We start from the raw sequence: 22,164 nt of genomic DNA on the forward strand, positions 1-22,164 counted from the left end.
GATGGAATTCTCTTCTTTGGCATATTTAACTTCTGAAACACAGCTATCCTGTCAGAATTATAAATCGCCAGCACCTGACAGAGGCGAGTAACGGTACTACACCCATTTTGACAGCTGTCTTTCCATCAGTATCCTTAAAAGGGGATGTTGCTCTAATAGCATATGATTCTTTGCTGATATTGTATTGATGTGGATTCTTGCAGTAGAGTAATGTGAAACACCCAACAAGAAGGTTGGATCTTTTTTATGAGCTATGATTTTAGCAATTTTTGACAATCAAGAAAACAGATTCCCAACAGCTCTGTTTCTTTTGGCAATCAGCATTGCTATTTCCAAGGGGTTTCAGGCTACTTGGTGGATAGCTCAATGGTGGTTTTGGCCAGTGATCTCCTGTGCTCACTAAGATAGGCAAAAGTGGATGGCAGCCTATCTTTCAGATTTTTACTGAGCATTTTTGGATGATTTTGAGCGAGCAGCATGCTTTCCAATGGCCATTCTGATGTTTCTGCTGCCAGCAATGCCTAGTGATGTTGCAGGGCTTGGATGAGTGGGTTAAGACATCCCACAGGTATTTATTCTGTTTGAACAAGAGATACATTTCTGCAATGTAGACGGGATATCAGTATTCCATGGACACTGTATAATGAACTGTTGGGGATATTCTTGGACATGGGTGGATGAATCCAAACGTTTTGGGCCATCAATGGAGTACTAGCATTAGAACAGGGCTTTGTGTGTCCTCTGTGAGGTGAAGAGGGGTTGCCAGCGGTTGTAGCTAGAGTTTTAACAAAGCAAATATGCAAGCAGGTCAGACAATCTTTTGTTCAGTAGTCGACAAGCTGAAGACCTATTATTGACCACCAAGAATCCTTGAAAGACAATAGACTATGAGTTTGGAATTGTTATATTCTGTTTTAAGAAGGAAGTGATGTCCATCTTGTTGTTCATGCCACGATTTTTCACATATTGTCCTTTCCATCATGCATGTCTCTGGTTAGTCCCATGATGTTAAAAGATAGAAAGTATAGCTCTGTACCTAGTTTGAGTATTTTATTTCAGAGGACTGGGAATAGCTTGCAACTTGAAATATTGACCCCTATTCTACAGCACAGATATATCAAGTTATCAAGGGCGCTGCACATATATGGAATATGATATATTGGTCGCGAATCAGTAAAGGAGCAGGGAAAAGGGCTTGTGAAGAGTTCTTGCTCAGTGTCTGAAGGGAGTGAATAAACTACTTAGACACTGCGCTTTGAGGCATGGAACTACTAATTATGCTAAGCCATATATCTTGAATATATTTCAGCGTCGGACCCTTTGACTGCGGCAGTAAGCGGATGCCATATAGCCTGTTAGTGTGTGTCTAAAATGAGCATTTTACCATACAACACCCCTAAAAGATTGGCTTTAGCCGTGTTTATTTCACTTTGATATAATTTGCAGCAAAATACTATTTTTGAGACCACTTCCTTCTACAACCGTGTCTTGAGGTTTAATTTTGCTATGCATTTAGATTTTTTTCGTGACTTTGTAGTTGCTATTGATATTGGAACAGGGCTTACTGGCAAGCTTGCCAGTTTCAATATACCATCCTAGCTATGTGTTGAACGAGCCCTGAATAATTTGCTAGTGATTAATTTGTCATCAAGGTCATTTGCTAGCCTGCCCGAAGTTTCCACTTTATTCCACCGGTCATGTGCTTGCGTTAACACATCTGATGAAGTATTTCAGCTTGGGGCCATGTTCTGGTGAAATACTGTGAGCAATTATCGGCAGAGGTAGCAGCACCCAATCCGGTGAGCTGCTTGAATCCTAATGGGGATGGATCAATATACTTTTGGGTCACCCAGATTTAGTTTATTGCAGTTAATGATTTGAGGGGGAATCTGCAGCTGGAAGTAGGCAATGGCTTGCAGAGATGAAGAAGCAAGGCCCTTCAGAGTGGATACTGAGCATGCCCACAGCAAGTTCCTACTCTTTGCAGTCGCTGGTGCCGACTTGCCTGCCAGAGAAGCCGCCGTCGAGCCGAGGAGGAGGAGATCGCAGCATGCCCCGTGTCTCCTCCTCCTAATGGAGGGCATGGGGTTTCTTTTGGAAGAGTCTTTCAGCTAGAGATAGGTCGGCCATTTGGCCCTTACACTCCAGCCGCCGTCTGGTGAGTGTTTTCGCATCTCTCCCTCGATCATTCGTAGAAATTGGTTTGGTCGCTTCATTTCTCATCAAACCTTCGTTTCTCAGCAAACCTGCTTGCCTGTTCTCTGCACTTTTCCTGGGAATACTAGGCAGGCGGGCGGGCAATCTTTAGCTAGTGTGCGATAGCTGCTTCCGCTTGCAAGCTCAGAAGGGGGAGGCTGATCGGAAAGAAATGTTATGAATCGCGCAGTTATAAGGTGGGAGCAGCAGCAGCTTGTGTTTGCGGAGGCAGGGATGCTGTGAGCGACTGCACGTCGGCTTTCTCCGTAACATGGAGATGCATTTTCAACATGCTTAAGGTATGCAAGTCAGGATCGCGTTTGTGGACTTCTGTAACGCTTATTTAATGTATTTTAAAATTCAGACAGCAGGAGTGTTTTATCCCCGCTTCCCATTGACATCTTAATTTTACATGCAACGTTTCGGGGGGTGGGGGGGAGGTTACAGATTTGTTTGTGCTTCAAGATTGCACCTGTGTATTTACGAAGTGATTGTGTTCTCATGTGAGATTAGATAAATATCGTGTGTTACCCTTTGAACGGTTTGATGGTCTTTAAATGGCCCCTTGTCGTGTTTTCAGCTGTTGTGATATTAACATGTAGCATTTCACTACACAAGTGTCTACGTACATGCTAGGGATTTTTGTTCACCTCCTGTTCGGTAAATTCACACCCAAGTTATTTAATTAGGCGAAATAATGTAACGATGCCTCGAATTTTCCGGCTGTTAGATGTTTTTGTGAGATTCGAGTAATGAGTTCACAAATCACATGTCCGGTATGGACGTCATTTCTTTGAACGCTCGGTATTAACGCATGGTTTCGCACCAGAAACGTGGCTTTTGATAGTAAAGATTACACATAACCTGTGGAATTATTTCTTGGACGCTCCAGTGCTCGCGCTCAGAACTGGCACCCATGCAGGTGTGTGCACGAATCGTCGACCACAAGGCGCTCTGTGCCTTACCTGAATAGAGACTGGATCAGGGCAGATCTGTTCACTTCACCACAAGAGCGCCCCTGGAAGGGCACCCACGATTCCCAAACCGCCCTGGGCGTCCCAGTTATTTCGCCAATCAGGCACGAGAGTCGAGACCACTGCTTGTCAAGTATGTGCTAATTTGTACACGGCTGTCCACGCTAGTGATGTAATAGAATGTCACATTGCGTGCTCCCCGCGGGGTACATTAAACACGCAGTCACCAAGCACGAAGGTTCCAAAAATGGACCCTGGAGGGGGTTTGCTGCTCTGTGTGTCGAAATAGATTTATTAATGTGTGATGGCGAAAATAATCACGTTGCCAGAGTCGCTGCTAGGTTACACAGCACACATTAAGAACCCCTAACTGTTTACCAGAATACTCCCGTTCCTCACCCAAGAACAGCCTTACTACTAATAACAAGCAGGGTGCCAACTGCATTCACTCCATAAAACAGGAAAATACTCCCAACAGAAAAAAGAAATCAAGACACCGAGCGTGAACGAGGAAAGCACTGACTGTAAGGAAGCGGTCACCTGATTGCACCCACAGTGCTCTGTGGGGGTCTGGTACCTGCACAGCATTGACACAGGAAGGAGGAGCTCTCATATTATTCTCCGGTTAGAAGTGGATCTTTAAAGTAACATAATCTTTTAATTTGCATGCGTTATTAGTTTCAAAGAAGTAAGGATTACACAAAGATCTTTTAGACTGAAATAGATTTGTACTTGGCTAAAAAAACAACCCTTTTGAGAATGGGAATTATTTTTTTCCCCTTCAAGAAAATAGCAGTAACCTATCACCACTTAAAAATCTCATTTGGTGCACTGTTTAAGATTCATCCCAAATATGAGCGGAGAGTGAAGGAGACCTTGGTCAAGGCAGGTGGACAAGCGGGATTTAATGTTAACTATACAGCAGACATATTGAAGTTCTTTGGAGGCAGAGGTCGGCTGAGGTCTGTCTGCCTGCCTGTCAGTGGCCAACATATGTTTGACCTGATGCAGACGTTTGTGCTTTTTAAGGAGCATCCCTTTTGAATTACAGGAAAAATACTGCATCACTAACTACAGAAAAGAAGTCTCTCATATCACTGCTTAACATGCCGCCAGGATCGCCCTCGCGATCATTACCACAAAACGGGGATTAAAGATGTTGGAAAGAAAGCTCATCATGTCCAACTCTATCTCGAGATTAGTTATGGGGTAACTCAACATTCACACATGGTGACAAATGTATACCTAAAGCAGTGATCTTAAGACTTTTTAATACCGAGCCTCCCACCTCCCTCGAGTAAAAATATTGTTTCTGTGCCTCCCTATATAGAGGTTGTCCTTCCTAGGGGGCCTAAAATGATGTCCAGGGGTGCCCCAGACTCTTTAAAAAATATAAGCCAATCGTCTGCTGCTTTCATTTTCTATTAAAACAGTCGCCTTAACACTTTTTAAAGATTAAAAACAGTCATCTTAATCCTTTTTTAAAGTGTCTTGGGGCCCCTGAATAACTTTCGTGCCACCTGGGGCCAGCCCCCAGTTTGAAGACCATTGAAATAAAGTCAACATCGACTCTTAGCATGCCTTTCTCTACCCTAGCTAAATCATTTTCATACTTTAACTTGGAAACTAGTCTGGCCAGATTTACCTAAAACTCATTTTGAGTTCTGGGAATGGCTGCTGACTCAAGTTCTTAAATGGGGCCTGCTTCTGCCAAAAGGTGGTCACAGTCTACAATTCAAGTCCATCGCATACTTGTACTCTTGATGGTAGCTGAAAAGAGACAACTTTTCAAAATGCCATCTTCAAATGCTTCTCTCTGTCCTCAATCGTGGGAAAGTGGCAAACTTCGAGCAGCTAAAGTGTGCTTCCAATGGTGGCAGTTAATTAGTGTGGACTCTGTGTCATTTTGTATTATTGTTTGCTCTTATTTTCTGTCTTAAGACCGATTTGCCTGAACCAAATTTAAAATGAACATAATGTCTGCATAAGTTATTGAGGTTGCTCAGTTTGGACGTCAACGGACATTAAGAATGTTGAGGGACATGTACTAATAGTTCCCGTTGGGCATTGCACTTGCGTATCTACACATTTCAGCAACCACTTTTAAATCCTTTCTAAAAAACTAATCGCCACTTTCCAGTGATCATTTTACAAACATTTCAAGGAGGAAAAAAAAGCAATTCACGATAAGTAGTCAATGTTTTGGAGCATACAGGGGAAACCAAGTGGACCTTCAACATTGAGTCCCCGGAGTCCAATTCTTTTAATTCTAGTACTAACTCTGCAGCGTAAACACACTAGGACCGGTGCATCAGGTGTAATCATCAAAGGGGGCCCAGACATTCATTAACTTAGTGCTTAGTTTGTTTAGCAAGGATGTTCTGTTCCAGTGCAACCACCTCTCACACTTTGGCCCACCACAAAGCTGCATTAAGCTGATTGGCACCCTTGATCCCTCTTTTCATCTTTCACTCTGGCCAGCCTCCCTTGGCCCTGTGCCCTCACCCTATTGTGAGGCAAAAAACCTAGGGGTCATCTTCAACTCCACTCTCTCCTTCTCTCCACACATCACGGACATTTCAAAGTCCCATTTCCAATTGCACCTCCTCAGTGGTATTCTACCTTTTCTCACCCCCCATGCCCCCCCGGCAACAGATCCCTGGTTCTCTCTAGGCTTGACTATTGCAAACGCCTTTCTCAATCTACCCAACTCTACCCTCTGCAACTCATCCATAACAGAACTGCAAGACTTATCCTTGACCTCAAGCCCAGGGAGTGCATCTCTCCGGCTCTGAAAACCCCCAATGGCTGCAAGGATCAAGTTCAAGACCCTCTGCATCATCCACAAGGCTTTCTGGGCTGGGGCCCATACTATCGCTATCGCTCTTTTTAAGTACCTTCCTTCCAGAGTCCACCACTAGTCTACTTCCAGTTCTCCGTGGGTGAGTCGCTTCTCCAAGCAGAGACTGGGTGGTAGATCTTTCCTCTGCAGGTGCCTCCCTCTGGAATGGCCTCCCTGCCACTCACTGCCTTGAGCTGGATCTCCTCAAGTTCTGGAAGCTCCTCAAGACCTTCCTTTTCTCCTCTTCCTTCTCTGCCTCTCCCCTGCTAACCTTTCCCCTCTTCCTTTTCTATATGCCTTCCCTCTGCTATCCTTCCTGCTCAGTTACGTTGAATGGCTGCCTGGTGCTCATCTGAGTCATATAGAACACCTGCCCCCCCCCCAAAAAATCACCAAATTCAGGTCCTCATGCACTGCCACCTGGCCTTCCCTGCACTTCCGTGGCATGCTCCCTTTGGAGGCCCTGCATTCCTTTCACTTAATACAGGGCACTGTTGCACTGGGTGCACTTCTACCCCTTCCTCTCCCCTGCACTTCTTGTCTGCGCACTTGCACGATCTAAATGATATTACGCCTAGTAAGATCGTCTGTCTTGTTCTCCCCTGTTTACTCCTCCCTACCTGTTTGCGCCTTGAAACACTTGTGTATAGGCGCATTATAAATAACCAATCAATGTGTAAGCAAAGGTCCAGTTAGGCCTGCAATTAGCTATAAACCTGCTCATTTGTATCATGAGTGGATTCATGTGGACAAGGATCGTGGTAATTTCTTTCAGTTTAAATCCCTTTTACTTGCTAACTGTTAATCATGTGTTATTTTACAAGGTACGTCATCTTTCACTAAGGTAGCTAAGCTATGTTGTATGTATATTAAAAAGCAAAGATCATTGTATTAGTTTATGCTGTTTATTGATGGACCTACTGTTTTAAAATGCAGAGGCGTAGCCAGGATTGTCTAACAAGTGGGGCCTGAACTAATGTCTTTAGTCCCACCGCCTTGACATTAACATATGTAAATGCCCACACAGCGTGGCTCAGTGGGCTTTTACAGATTTCGGTTGGGCCTTGCCTGCTCAGGCCCTACCCTGTTTACGCCTCTGTTAAAATGTATGAATTTGCTTTGCAGTGGTCTTTATTATGCAAATAAGAGTGATATTGACTTCAACGATGTTAGAGGGTAGCTGTATCCAGCAACAGCCTTTTCAGGGGTACAAGTTATGTGAAAATATATATGATGGCAGTGTAAACCTACAAGCATTTGACAATCTTGGTGTTAGGAAATGGGCTGGAAAAGAGACTGTCCTTGGCTAAGGCAAAAGAGATTGTGTTATCTGTTTGTAATTCCACGAGGGAGCGAATGATTGCCTTGAATTGAAGACATTGACTGGAGCAGAGGAAGGGGGCATCCCTAGGTAGCGTAAAGGTTTGATTTGATAAGGATTAGAGCTCAGTTTGGTGTCTGTTTGTGTGGGTGCATACCATTTTAAAAGAAATTGTCAGCTTGGTCTTGGAAGAAGGGAAATGGGGTGTGATTCTGAAGGCAGATTTAAGGAATGTAAACTTTGGGAAATTTGCTTGGGCTCGTCATGGCATAGATGTAGAAAAGTCTTCACCTCGAGGCAAACTTTGCTAGATGGATGGAGCGTGTGCCTGCGTGCGTGTGTGTGAGAGACGCATGTTAAATCCAATAGTTAGTAGGTTACACAAGTTTACTGGAATAGCTTGTATGCAGTTCAGAACCAGCTTCCATAAAATATGACCGTAGCAAAGGATAGAATATTCAAGTTGGAACCCCCTTCTAATAAGAAGTTAGTTCTCAAGGTCTACTTGAATGGAAAATCATGGCTCAGAGCAGCAACTTTGAACTGCATCCAGTGACACCCGCACCCTGTCCTCTTCCATTATCAGGTCTCAAGCCTATGTAGATGGTTGCCCATCCCCTCCAACTCCATGTCTGCCCGGCATTGCTGTCTCTTCCCCATCATCTTCTACCTTTCAGTCCCCCTGAACTTGTGTCCCTCATTGCTAGGTGCTGCAGCCTCCTGTGGACTTAACAAGACCAATTCACTGGCTTCCTCCAAGAAAATAAACTTCTACCTGTATATCTAGTGTTCGCCAAAGGGCATTCAGTCTGCCATCAGTCCTTCATGCAATCCGATATGGGTGTGAAATAGGCAGCTTTATGCTTTCATTCTATATTCACATTTGACCACATCTTTCGAAATCTACTATGGAATAAGCTTAATGCTCAGGTGATTGGGGATTGATGTTGGCTTATCAATTTTGTTCGTAAATATACGAAATTGGGCATGTATTAGAATGCTTATAGATGATAGTAGGGGCACGAAAGGGGGGGATTAAGTTAACAAAATGCCTTATGGCAGCAGTACATTGGAGCATCAATTTAGTTTAATTTGTTAATATATCAACTGGTCAAATTCAGAGCGGATTGGTAAAATGTCCCTCTATAATTGGGCATGACCAATGCTACGTCCTACTGTATGTTGAAGATTGTTGCTAACCTCAATGGGGCTCCCACTATAATGGGATACTCTAGACTGAACATTATGCAAGTGAACAGAAGAGAACAAATACCAATACTTGGGAGAAGTAAGGACACATGGAAATGGTATTGGCAACAAACAGTGTTAGAAGGGATCAAAGAATTGGGCTTCCTAGTTACACGAAAATTATAGACGCATTTTTTAGACAGCAAAGTATCTCAAGCAAGCCCACAGGATTGACTGAGGAAGAAGTTACAGATGGGAATGGCAGGGGCAGACTCAATTATGCCAGCAATGCAACTGTCATAGGCAAAGATTTCCTCTATCACCTGTTCAGATAAGAGGTTGTGACGTAGGGCTAGGTCCAAGTGCTCTACCCTCGAGGCCTGTGTCGACGCCGTCGAAGCTGTCGGCGCCACGCTCGATGTCAACGCAGATTCCATCAACGCCTTTCGAGGTGGCTTTGTCTGAGGTGCCCCGTGGCACGGTGGCACCTCCCAGGAAGGCGCTGGCCAAGGCTAAACATGTCTTTGTGCCTTTTTTTGTACCCTCCTTCCAGCCTATGGATTATATTTCTGAGGTGGATGAGGGGTCTGAGGAAGGTGAGTTTCCTGAGGGGTTCCTGATGACATTGTTTCTGGTCATAGTCAACTTGAGGACCTGCGTCAGTCGCTGCACGATACCAGTGGTCTAGACACCTCTCTGGAGGTGCAGTTTGGTAGGCTGGAGCCTGGCACACATGCCGAATCCTCATACCGGCGCCTCATGTCGAGGGTCACGGATTACCTGGGGTGGTCGGCCCCCCCTGGGGATTTTCAGCAGGATGACCGGACTGATATCCTGGACCAAGATCCTCCAACTGACCCGGTGCTGCCATTCCATATGGCCTTGCAGAGAAGGGTTGCTGCGGCTTGGACTTCTCCGGAGAGTCTCCCGGCAGTGAGCAAGTCCTTGTCGAAGAAATATCGCCCAGACAGTGGCGACCCCTGCTACTTGACCACGCACCCTACTCCGGAGAGTTTGGTGGTGCAGGTGGCTACGGCCCCAGCAAAGCAGGCGTCGTACCCTACCATCCCTCCTGATAGGTACGACAAATGTTTTGACGGCTGGGCGAAGAAGGTATTTTCTTCTGGGGGTATGGCACTTCAGGCTGCCAACTCCGTTCGTGCCTTGTCTCGTTTCATGCACACTCTGTGGAACTGTATTTCCTTAGCGGCTGATCATATTCCCGAAGGGGAGAAACGGGATGGTTTCCTTGCTATTGTGCAGGATGGCAAGGATGCCATGTGTGAATCCATTCAGTCGGGTCTGGACATGGTTGATTGCGCCAGCCGGTCCATGTAGGCGAGCACCGTAATACGCAGGTTTGCGTGGTTGCGGAAGTCTGGTTTTGCTCCTGATGTGCAAGCCCGGCTCCTCAACATGCCCTTTGATGGTGAAAATCTTTTTGGCAGCAAGGCTGACGAGAGTCTTGAGAGGTTGCAGACCTCCAAAGCTGTAGCGAAGTCGTTGGGCGCTGCAATTCGCCAACCTCTGCCTTTTCGTCCTAGGGGACAGCAATGGAGGGGAGGTTCCTTTCGATATTACTCGTCCTTTAGTAAATCGAGAGGAGCGGCAAGTCAAAGGGGCAACCGGAGGGGTGCCAGAGGTGGAAAACGAGGTACTCAAGGTGCCAAGGCCGCGCGAGCAGTTGCCTCTTTGCCCTCAGGCACTGCCGCAGCCGCTTCAGCTCAGTCATGAGGCCCATGCTTCTCCGGTTGGGGGAAGGCTGACGCAGTATCTTGTAGAATGGCATGCCATTACTTCAGATGTGTGGGTTCTGGCGATCATAACCCACGGCTACTGTCTTCCTTTCCGGCAGAGGCCGCACGACAATCCACCAGGGAATCTCTCTTTTGAAGAGTCAGGATCCGCTCCTTGCGCAGGAAATTCAATCCCTGCTGGAGAAAGGCGCCATAGAACTGGTGCCTGTAGCGGAGAGGAACAAGGAATCGTATTCCCCTTATTTTTTTATTTCAAAGAAAGACGGGGGATTGAGACCCATCATGGACTTGCGCAGTTTGAACAAGCTCCTCAGGACGGACAAGTTCAAGATGGTTACTCTTTCTCAAGTCCTCGAGGCCCTTCAAATTCAGGACTGGTTGGTGTCTCTCAACCTCAAGGACGCTTATTTTTATGTGCCGATCCATCCCAAGCACAAGAAGTACCTGAGGTTCACGGTTGGCGACTCGCACTTTCAGTTTCCGGTCCTACCGTTTGGGTTGACCTCCGCCCGAGGGTTTTCACCAAGCTCATGGTGGTGGTGGCAGAGTATCTCAGGAAAGGGGGGATTCACGTCTACCCCTACCTGGACGATTGGTTGATCAGGGCATGCTCTCCCAAGCAAGTCCTGGGTCATCTGTCCGTCTCACCTGCCACTCCGTTCACAAGCTGGGCTTCTCCCTCAACTTAAAGAAGTCCCACTTGACGCCAATACAGCGGCTCCAGTACATCGGAGCAGTGCTCGAAATATCCCTGGGGCAGTGTTTTCCTCCCCAGGTGAGGGCTCACCACATTCAGCAGATGGTGCACAAGTTTCAGCATGCCCAGAGTCTCCCAGCATTCCAGTTCTTGAGGTTGCTCTGCCTCATGGCATCCTGCATTCTTCTGGTGCCAGAGGCCAGGTTGCGGATGAGATCTTTGCATTGGGCTCTCAAGCTCCAGCGGTCAGTCCTCCGGCAGGATGTCGGACCCCGTTCAGGTGCCGCCCTCGGTCGCCCAGGACCTTCTGTGGTGGGTCGTCGATGGCAATCTGATGAGGGGGGCTCTGTTTTGGCTACCTTGGCCGGAGGTGACGATCGTGACGGACGCGTCCCTCACAGGATGGGGAGCTCATGCCAACGAGCTGACAGTCAGCGGTTGTTGGTCTCTGTCGGAGTCCAGACTCCATATAAATCTGTTGGAGCTGAGGGCCGTCAGGCTTGCCCTGAAGGCTTTTCTGCCGACTGTGCGAGGAAAGAATGTCCTGATTCTGACGGACAACACAGTGGCCATCCACTACCTCAACAAAAAGGTGGGACGGGGCTGTGTCACTTCCTCTGTGCAGGGAGGCGATGCAGCTCTGGTTCTGGGCCATCCAGCAGGAAATTTCGATCTCGGCAGTTCATCTGGCCGGAGACGAAAATGGGATGGCAGAGGCTCTGAGCAGGCAGAGTGCGATCTCTCACGAGTGGGAGTTGGCTCTGGAGATTCTCCTGGAGATCTTCGCCCTTTGGGGGACCCCTCAAGTGAATCTCTTTGCCTCCAGTGTCAACCGGAAGTGCGAAAGGTTCTGCTCGCTGGAATTTCCTCCAAGAGGAGCCTTAGGAGACGTGTTCATAGTGGAGTGGTCCTCCCCACTGCTGTACGCGTTTCCTCCAGTCCCCATCATCCCGCAAGTGTTGAGGAGGTTCGGTTCCCAGATGATCCTCATTGCTCTGGCATGGGCCCGGAGGACGTGGTACCCGGACCTGCTCGACTTGTCCATCTGCCCTCCATGTCGTCTTCCCTACCGAGACGATCTGCTCTCACGGGAGGGGGGGGGTCAGGTTCTCCATCCAGAGGTCAGATCCCTCAACCTTCACGCTTGGCTTCTGAAAGGTTGAGGTATAAGGATTGAGTCCTCCCTGAAGACGTGATGGAGGTGTTGCTTTCGGCCAGACGGCTGGCAACAAAGTCCCTGTACCGTTGCCGTTGGAGAAAGTTCTGTGACTGGTGCAGGGTTATGAACGTGGATCCTTTTTCATGTGACATTCCTGTGGTTCTGTCTTTTTTGCTTTCTTTAGCCCACAGGGGCTTGCAAGTGGGTACCGTTAAAGGTTACCTGGCGGCGCTGTCCATATTTAAGCGCTCGTCTGAAGAGTGTTCCTATTTTAAAATTCCTTTAATTTCTCAGTTTCTGAAAGGGCTCACTAATGTGTTCCCTCCGTCACCTTTCCAGGTGCCCGGTTGGGATTTGAACCTTGTTCTCGAGTTTCTAGTGGGTGCTCCATTTGAGCCTTTACATTCTTGTCCTTTGAGACTGTTAACCCTTGAAACTGTATTTTTAGTTGCGGTCACATCCGCTCGCAGTGTGAGTGATTTACAGGCACTTTCAGTTAAGCCACCCTTCACTGTGTTTCATAAGGACAGGGTTGTCCTTCGAGTTCGTCCGTCCTTCCTTCCTTTCTTCCGAAGGTGGTGTCGGAATTTCATTTAAGCCAGAAGGTTATTCTTCCGGCATTTTATCCTCCTCCACATCCTGGTAAGGAAGAGGAGAGGCTCCATAGGCTGGATCCTAGGAGAGCTTTAAGTTTCTACATTCCACGTATGTCCCGGGTCAGAGTGGACGATCAGCTGTTTATTGATTACGTTGGGAGGCGTTTGGGACAAGCTGTGACTAAGCAGCCTTTGTCTAGATGGATTATCTTGGCAATTTCTGAGTGTTACCTCCTGGCGGGTAAGGACCCTCCGGTAGGCTTATGGGCCCATCCGACTAGGGGTATGGCTGCCTCTACTTCTCTGCAGAGGGGTGTTACTATTCGTAACATCTGTGAAGCAGCCACTTGGGCTTCGGTTCATACTTTTATACGTCACTACTCCCTAGATTCTTCCCATGGGGAGGATCTGGCCTTTGGCAAGGCGGTCCTTTACTCTGCAATTTGATTGGACATTCTAAATTTGTATATTCTAAATTCTTTTCCCACCTCCTTACGTTGGTACTGCTTTGGGAGTCTGTCATAGATATGGAATACGTCGGAGAACCCAATCCCCTCGAAGAACAAGTTACTTTCTTACCTGGTAACGTTCTTTCGATGGGATGGTCCGACGACGTATTCCATACCGCTCCCTCCCTGCCTACCGCGCTACAGAATTTCTTATCCAAGTGCAGCTTACGTTTTCGCAAGGCTTTCTGTGGTCATACTGGCAGTAGATTGGTGCTACACGTTCTGGGGGAAAAAACTACAACTGAGGTTACGGGCGTTGTGCGTCCTACTTACAACATCCAGTGACATCGGCTCGACGTAGGCCCTGGAGGACAGTGTATCAACGTCATCGACGCAGGACGCAGACGCCGAAAGATTTTCTGAAGCAGCACTGCTGTGGTGATTACTGTCATAGATATGGAATACATCGTCGGACCATCCCATCGAAAGAACGTTACCAGGTAAGAGAGTAACTTGTTCTTACCCCTATTCCTCAGCTAATCCCTCGCCAGTCCTTTGTGGGGTCCCCAAGAACCGTGCGTTTCACTGACACTTTAGAACGTTTTTACGAAGCCACTTTTCAACATACTTGATTATCTGGGTGTCACCTACACGAATTACGCCGATTACACCCAGATGCTCATCCCCATCTCCGAGGATTACACGGCAGGCACAAGCATTAAATGATGTCTACCAGGTTATTCAAGCTTGGATGGCCCAACATGAGCTTTGTCTCAATGATGAAAAAACAGAGCTCATCCTGGGTTCCCATCATAGACTTAACAAACTAGAGCCATCCTTTAATACCTTTGTAAACGATGGCAACACCACCAAGTTTCCAATGACACCAAAACTCTTGGCATTTATTTGGATTCCACTCTTCACTAGACAAACTAATGCTGTTGTGTCGGCATCTGCCTACACCTGGAAACTCATCAGTCTGTTGCCCTTTTCTCACTACTGCCAATTGCATCATCCTAGCCAGAACCCTCACAATGTCAAAAATTGACTACTGCAGCACCCTCTACCTAGGAACGAGCCAAAGAAACCTTAGAAAGCCATGTTATCCAGAATAACGGCATTAGAGCAGCACTAAATATCCCTAGGAATCAACACTTCTCAGATAACACACGTGGCTTATGCTGGCTTTCTGTTTCCCAAAGAATCTCCCTCAAAAAACTTGTACTAACCCACAAATGCCTGGCCAACCGATTGACCATCGGCTAGGCTCCGGCCCTCCTCACCCGTGCTTATACTTGCCTGCTTATGTCCATGACTGTAAATACAATGTAATTATTTGTTATGTATTCTTGTCCTGTTCACGTTCTACATGTTTTATTTTGTTTTGGTATGCCTCCATTGCTTTCCTTGTTCACTTTTGTAATATAATTGCTGTCACCATGTCACTCTAACCTAAAATATGCGCTCAGATGCCTTTGGGCCAGGCGTGCTATACAAATAAACTAAATACAAATAACTGTAAATACGCTGTAACGCAAAGGAAGAAATAACATATAAGCTTTCTTATAAGAGGTACATATTCAATGTTTAGGACGACTATTGGAAGAAGATGGACACGGTTTATGTCAATCAACCCAGCTACCTCCAAAATACAAACCCAGGATCATCAAGTGAAAAGACAAGGATGTTTTTCCCTTACAAAATAGAGTACATTGGCCTGGGACTACGGAAGTTATTTCGAGAGATGAAGGCAGAGTACGAAGGGAGTCCAACGAGCAGATCATGTTCGAAGGACATATTAATCAAGATTAGGGGGAGCAAGAACATTTATAGATGCTAAATATTGGACAATTATAAGTGTATAAAGTTTATATGGGATAGAGTGAGCAAGTCTCTAAAGTCCAAGAGGAGCAAGTGCACCCAGGATAATTGAATCAAATCGTGTTAAATAAACTGTCGAAATTGACACATTTGTGGTCTCAACACATGGTGAAAAGCTTGCAAACAAAAGCTATTCATTAGGCCTGAAATTAAGATAATGGTGTGCCTATACTCCCTTGAATGTTCCAAGACAGGGCAGACTGGCAAGGTCAATCGTCAAACAGAGGACACTGGCATGAGGCCTAACGATGAGAGAGGGTAGACTAATTGGGAAAACAAGGCAAGAGCTGACGTATCTCAAAGCACCTGGGTTTTGTTTCTATGTACATACTGCAAGCGAGCCAAATGTCCAAGGTCTGATTTGGGTTGCCAACCAATCGGCAAAGCCTGCCATGCACTTTCACATACAAAAGTATTATTCTGCTGCCATATGCTCTGTTGTAATCAGTACACTACATATCTAGAAGTAGCTCAGGGCGTGTCCTACAGGCAAGGGGCAGCAAATGAGAGACTAATACTCATGCATGCTATATGTAAACATGTTCTGCTAATCCAATCCTACCCGGCGATAGGTTATTGTAATATGCCACGTAGGTTGACATCATAGGTGACGCATCTAGTATTATATAAGCAAATTATAATCAAGAAGTGTTGTGATCCTGCATACATCGATTTGATGAATGACGATTAACCCTGCTTTGCTTCATTGAGATAAAAGCAGTATTTTACTATCTTCTATGGGTCTGTCCAGTTATTTAGTGGAAGACATTTTATTGATATTTCCGCCTAGTGCAAAGACGCTTAAAGGTGCTAGAGCACACTTTCCATGTGATGGAATTGTGTATAAATAAATAACCAAAACTGTACAACCGCAATGTTCAGGCTTAAATGCCTCCTGTGACTCAAAATATTTCAGTGCGGAGTGTTTTCGGCGAAGGCAAACATATGAACATATTTTGTCCTATAAAATGCAATTGCAGGACAGTGTAGATATTATTTTTTTTAATAGACTCCTGCACCGCTGGATTTTTACATAATCTGTAAATTCGCTTTTGATTTAGGGATCAGCAGCCTAGGACCCATCAGCTCTAATGTTTCAGGTAGAACAATCCTTAACTTCATAAAGGTGCACCTTATGTGGGAGTTTGGAAAATGCCTGATGTAATTTTGGTTAAATCCATAAAAAGGAAAGATATTTATATGCTCATGCCTTCTTCATTTAGTCTTCACTTGGTTCCAATTGTTTATCCAGCACCAAAGTTTGGCGTTACTTTTACAATAGCTTAGGTTTGCCTCAAAAGGGCTGTGTTCTTTCACCATGAAGCCAATTTTGCTTAAGACGGTTTTCTTTGACTCCCGAATCATTTCTGCGGTGGGAGTAGCCCCTTGTACCAAACCTCTTTGATAGCTCCCTCTTTTGCTTTAGAATTTTCATAAAGAATATACCTCTTCTGGTTTTTGTCAGCGTGCTTAATGAAACCAGCTCAATTATAAAGAGGGGCATGGCTGTCTTTTTAGGCAATCCTAAACCGGGTGCCAGCATTTTTCTTCAGTTTTGGTTAAGTGAGCTTCCAGGTTATTTTTTCAAAGATTTTAATCTGTACATTATTGCTGATGTACACTTTTGTTGTCTGCATGACATTGTCAGCATGGGTATGGGTGCTAAAGAATAACCCCCACATTTTCGGTCGATACCTCTAGGAGTAGTTGCCAAATTAGCCGTTTTTTAGCACTGGAGATCATGGACAAATACAAATCTCTAAGTCTAGAGGTTGATAACCGTGCTGCCGATCACGGTTATCAACCTCTAGACTTAGAGATTTGTATTTGTCCATGATCTCCAGTGCTTCACTCGCTATGAACCATGTACATTTTTTTTTGTCGAGAATATCATTACTTAAATTTTTTTGCTATTAACTGTTAGATAGTTAGTTGCAGCCAAGTTAGTCAGTTTAATGATCTTTGAACCCCAATTCTGTGTGGCCGAAGAGCATAGTGCCATCCGCATGAGACAACCATGAGAGATGTTGACTCATTATTTTGGGGGATAGCAAATTGTTTTTCTAGAAAGTGAATATCAGCCATGTAAATATTAATAAGAAACTGGGATATTACTCAACCTTGGTTGATGCCTTTGTTGGTGCTAATTATTGCAGTAAAGCTGCTTATGCTATTTAGTCTAATGGACACTGATGTGTTTTGATGCAAGTTAATACATTTTAACCAGGTTGAGAGCAAACCTCCTTTATTTAATTTTGTCCAAAGACACTTGTGTCAAATGGTGTAAGAGCCACAATGAAAGTAAATTAAGGTAACAAATACGTATAGTCTAGCAGTTTTCTCAAAATCCAATCTGGTCAATTTTAAGGATTTGCTTAGTGGCTACCCAGATGATCTCTCCAGAATCAATACTGCAAATGTTTTCTAAGCGTGTCCAATCAATCGATAAGACGGTATGCAATGAAATCTACACCCCTTTTTAAATATCTGCATCATTAAAGCCTTTTTCCTCAAATTCACCTGTCGCATTTATTTGATTAAATAGTGTGCTAACAAAGTTCTCCCAGAATTCAGGTTGTTGTTTAATGCTTTATTTGCTAGTCCATCCAGACTCAGCACTCTGTACGTCAAGATTTGTTGTGTTTCCATAACAGTGGGGGTGGGGGACGGGCGCCTTTGTTCATAATTCTAAGCTGTGTTGTATTTAGGATCTTGAAATGTGTCCTCGCTATAAGCTGTTCATTTCTCTTCCACAACTCGCATTGGTTTTAATTGCACATTTGTATTATCACTGGTTACCAATGCCCAAAAATCACCTTATCTGTCTTTTTAATCGCACACATCTTTAACAACTTTATTGCTATTTTTGTTACCTTATGGTACATTCACAAATGGTAAAATAAATTGTTGATATTGGGATGGAGGAAGTTCCATGATCAACGAGAACAATGATGGAACAGAAGCAAAAGACGGCCCAGGATGGACGGGTGTGCAAAGGTGTTAGGCAGGGTATTACAGAGCAAGCCGGTTGGTGACTTTCCGAAAATGAAGGTAGCCAGATAGAGGAGGATATATGATATGGATATATTGAGGAGTAATTTAAAGAAGGATCAATGGTGTTTTGAGAGCTAGCAGGCTTTTGGGCATAACTGGGGGATTGTTTGAAGTTATTGATCACATAAATTGGACAAATGTTGAATATTACTTATGGAAAACAAGAGGTGATGGCTGGAAGGTTTGGAATTAATCCTAACCTCTGGCGTTGCCCTGGGCAACCCTCCAGACCATCATTCTTCGCTTGCCAAGCCATTACAAAAGGGAAAAGACTATATGCAAATCAGGCTTGGTCTCACTCCAAAAGGGGCATTCCATCACAAACTGCTTGCTCACATCCCTTTTGCACAAGACCACAAACATCCCCAAACATGTTTCATTCCAAACCTTCCAGCCATCACCTCTTTTGCTCTGCGTAACGTTGTTTCTGAGGCTTGTGGAATTTGCTTAGATCATATAGTGGAAGCTGTGTAGTATTAGTTTGTTTTTCGAAACTCGAAAAGGGACGTCGCACCAGGGCGTGCCAGTAATACTATCCCTAGTGTGACGTCCCCTGTACCCATGATCCCTCACGCGTGTAGGACCCTCAGATAGTTTTTGTTCCGCCATACTAGTCGGACGCATGTTGCAGAGTTCCCTTGGCATGAGCCAATTTTACTAAAATTGTTTAACTTCCCCGTTCTCTTCCACCCAACGCCGAAGATCGACGTCGGTGAAGATCGAGGAAACCAGCCGTTGTGAACTCCACGACAGACTTTGGGCCTTGGAAGGCTTCTGGCCTCAGCCCTGTACAAGTAGGGAGAGTGGGGGGTGGTCATACAAGCTTTCCCACATTTATTTCCTACATATACCCGCCCGCTGCCAATTTGAGACATATGGGGAGTACTCCTTTCAAATTCTGCCTTAAGTGTAACTCGAAGTTTCCCTGAATAGATCAGCACAATTCGTGCAATCTGTGTCTCCCACGAGACCATCCCGAGGCTACCTGTCAAGCTTGCAGGCTCTTCAAGCCGAAAACACTTAAGGACTGCTCCACTAAATGCTGGGCCCACTATGCCAGGCAACTAGAGGCCATGGACGCCGAAGGGTCATTTAGCGATGGCAGCAATGCCGCCGTATTGGACGGTGAGGGCAGAGGGGTGACTTCAGACACCCACGCGCCAGCCTCCGACCCTGGAGGACTGGCTGGCGGTCCAGTTATGGGGACAACACCCGGTGGCATAAGCGCAACATACATTACTTCCACTAAACACATTAGCCCCGGCTATGACTCAACACGTGTGTCAAGCGATCGGCAAGGGAAGACACCAAGAGACTGGTCCAACGAATCTGTGTCCTCTGTGCATTCCCGATCACCTCATGACAAAGACCAACTGTCCGCGGTTGGAAAAGGTGTCTCACTCCCAATAGTCCCAGAGGCCTGCTTGTCAGAAGACGATTCCGACCTCTATCTTCAGGCAAGACACGTAGCGTCTACTCCTGAGATTAGACGTCCTTCCTCCAAGACCACCTCTGAATCTTGTGCCACCTAGATTGCCGACACCAGGTGTCAGATACCACCTCTGAATCTCGACGCAAAGCGTCAGATCCCTTGGAAGCCACTAAAAGCACTGGGAAATATTCCTCTATTCATGAGAAGGGGGATAAACAACACAAAAAGCCTTCAGAACACCATGTTCATAAGGAGAAACAAAAGGCCCCTAAATCAGTAGGAAAGTCCAAGGTCCCTGACCTTCCCATTAAAGGTAAAATCATCCCTCCCACTGCTCAGGATATGGGCATGGAGGAGGATACAGAAGATGTTGTGGTTATCCCTAGCTCCAGAGAATAGAATTCAGCTGATATCGATGGGGTTATGAGAAGAATGTCATTTTTTGCAGATTTCTATGAAAAAGACCCTAATTATTTTCATAGTTATGCCAACACACCAGCTACCTCTGCCCATTCGTGGTCCAATGCCCCTCAACCACCTGCTAAAAGACTCTGCTTTGATGCCCTGGCGCAGGGCTTGGTCACAGACCCTTTGTTCATTGAACCTTACCATCCAGAGTCATATTGTGAGGAAACAGAACCACAAATCCTGGAAGACCAGACAGGGGTCTCTTATTATGGGGATGACGAGGACCAGGAGGAGGAGGAGGAGGAGGCTGAAGCCTACAATCGTGACTCCCCAATTCCTAAAGCCCCCCCCACCCCAGTGAACGACTCACCGGTAGATAATCAACCACTTCTCAATGAGGTACTGGCTAAGGCAGCAGCCCATTTTCATATTGACACACAAGGTGTCCAAGAGGACAGGGATTTCGCTGAAGAGATCCTAGGTGACAAAAGAGCCATTACTCAGGCTATTCCTATATTAAAATCTATCCAGCGTAGTATTGGCCCCTCGCTGGTAACTCCAAATCTTACTTGTGCAGTTATTCCACGAGTTGAAAAATTAATCTGTGCTGCACCCTCCGATCCCCTGTACATTAGGGGTCAATTAAAACCCAACTCCCTGGTAGTAACAACGACCAGAAAGAGGGCAGGTACACCACTTGCTTCTTCTGAAGCACCTCCTGATAAAGAGAGCTAAAGACTGTATGCTCTGGGCAGGAAAGTTGCCTCCACTTCCGCCTATCAGGCACAAATTGCTAACAGTGCCACTCTTTTGGCAAGCTACAATTCCCATCAGTGGGAAGAAGTAGCTGCTTTAGTATCCTCCGCACCTGAACCACTGAAGAGCCAGTTGGCTCAGCTGGCAGCAGATGGTAGGTCTGTATCAGGATGCATACTGAAAACAAACTTTGATGCAGCAGATAATGCTGGAAGATTAATTGCCGAAGGCACTGTAATAAAGCGTCCCGCTTGGTTAAGATAGTCCGGGTTCAAACCCAAAACCCAAGCCACTCTTATAGACCTGATGGGGCAACAATCCGTTCCAATCATCAAAGCTTCCCCAGAGGGCAGCGCAGAGGCCGCATTAGGGTTAGACGCAGCCCCGTCAGAGGTGGTATGCCACCCAATAAACAGTGTTTCGGTTTGTGTCCCCTCCCATGCATCCCTAGTAGGGGGGCGCATTTCCACCTTCACCCATGGATGGGAGGGGATCACTTTGGACAGATGGGTGCTGTCCACTGTGTCCGCAGGATACTGTATAGAGCTACTAGGGCGCCCCCACGACCATCCTTCGAGACAGAAGGTACACTTGTTGGAACAGCAGAAAATCCCCCCGAGGAGATCGCCATTGGCAGCCAGGTCAACAGGGGTATTTATTCAACCTACTTCCTTGTGCCAAAAAAAGATTTAACAATGCTCCCAGTATTAGATTTGGCCCTGCAAACAAGTATGTCAAGCCACAAAAATTCTGCATGACTACACTACAAGAAATAATCCCCCCCTACTAAAAAAGGGGGATTATATGGTAACATTGGATATGAAAGATTCCGATTTTCATATTCCAATGTTCCCAGCACACAGAAGTTTCTTGCGTTTCAAAATGGACAACCAGCACTACCAGTTCAAGGTGCTGCCCTTCGGAATAGCCTCGGCTCCAAAGGTATTCACCAAGGTACTGGCGGTGGTGGTAGTGCACCTACGCAAGGAGGCAATCCCAGTGTACCCTTACCTGGTCGACTGGCTCATTACAGGGTAATCCCCCTTAATTTGCAGACCAAACATCCAAAGAACAATCAACCTCCTCTTCCAATTGGGCTTCTAAATCGACAAGAAAAAATCAAGCCTGGTGCCAAGCCCCTCAAAACAGTTCCTTGGAACTGTCCTAAAGACCCAATGGGGGTTGACCTTTCCATCAGAGGAAAGAATTCAAAATCTGTTGCTGCAAATTCCTCTATCAGGCCGGTCACCAAATAAGAGTGCGCAAAGTGATGCGTTTGCTAGGCATGATGGCATCTTGCATTTACCTGGTTCCCCACGCACGCCTGCGAACCATGCAGGAATGGTTGGTGAAATAGTGGTCTCAATCAAGTGGTCAGTGGGACGATCTAGTGGTAGTTTCGCCAACACTAGTACAGAGTCTTCGCTGGTGGACAAGAGAGAATCTTAAGAAGG

General features: G+C 45.9%; 1 protein-coding gene across 14 annotated transcripts in view; it reads left to right on the forward strand.

Annotated features, from left to right (window-relative positions):
• The window catches only part of PLEKHA5 (pleckstrin homology domain containing A5), a 1,790,419-nt gene that overhangs the window by 523,415 nt on the left and 1,244,840 nt on the right, over positions 1-22,164 (forward strand). The window contains exon 1 of one of the 14 annotated variants that reach the window (XM_069628411.1): positions 2,005-2,158. The exons of 12 other annotated variants lie outside the window; for them this stretch is intronic. The gene's annotated coding sequence lies outside the window, so the exon portion shown is untranslated. Of the gene's footprint in view, positions 1-2,004; positions 2,159-2,356; positions 2,496-22,164 lie in introns of those variants that run through there. One more of the 14 variants, XM_069628409.1, reaches the window with a different exon arrangement.

This window comes from Ambystoma mexicanum, chromosome 12 (genome assembly GCF_040938575.1).
Source record: "Ambystoma mexicanum isolate Mex_15411 chromosome 12, UKY_AmexF1_1, whole genome shotgun sequence".
NCBI classification, from domain to species: Eukaryota; Metazoa; Chordata; class Amphibia; order Caudata; family Ambystomatidae; genus Ambystoma; species Ambystoma mexicanum.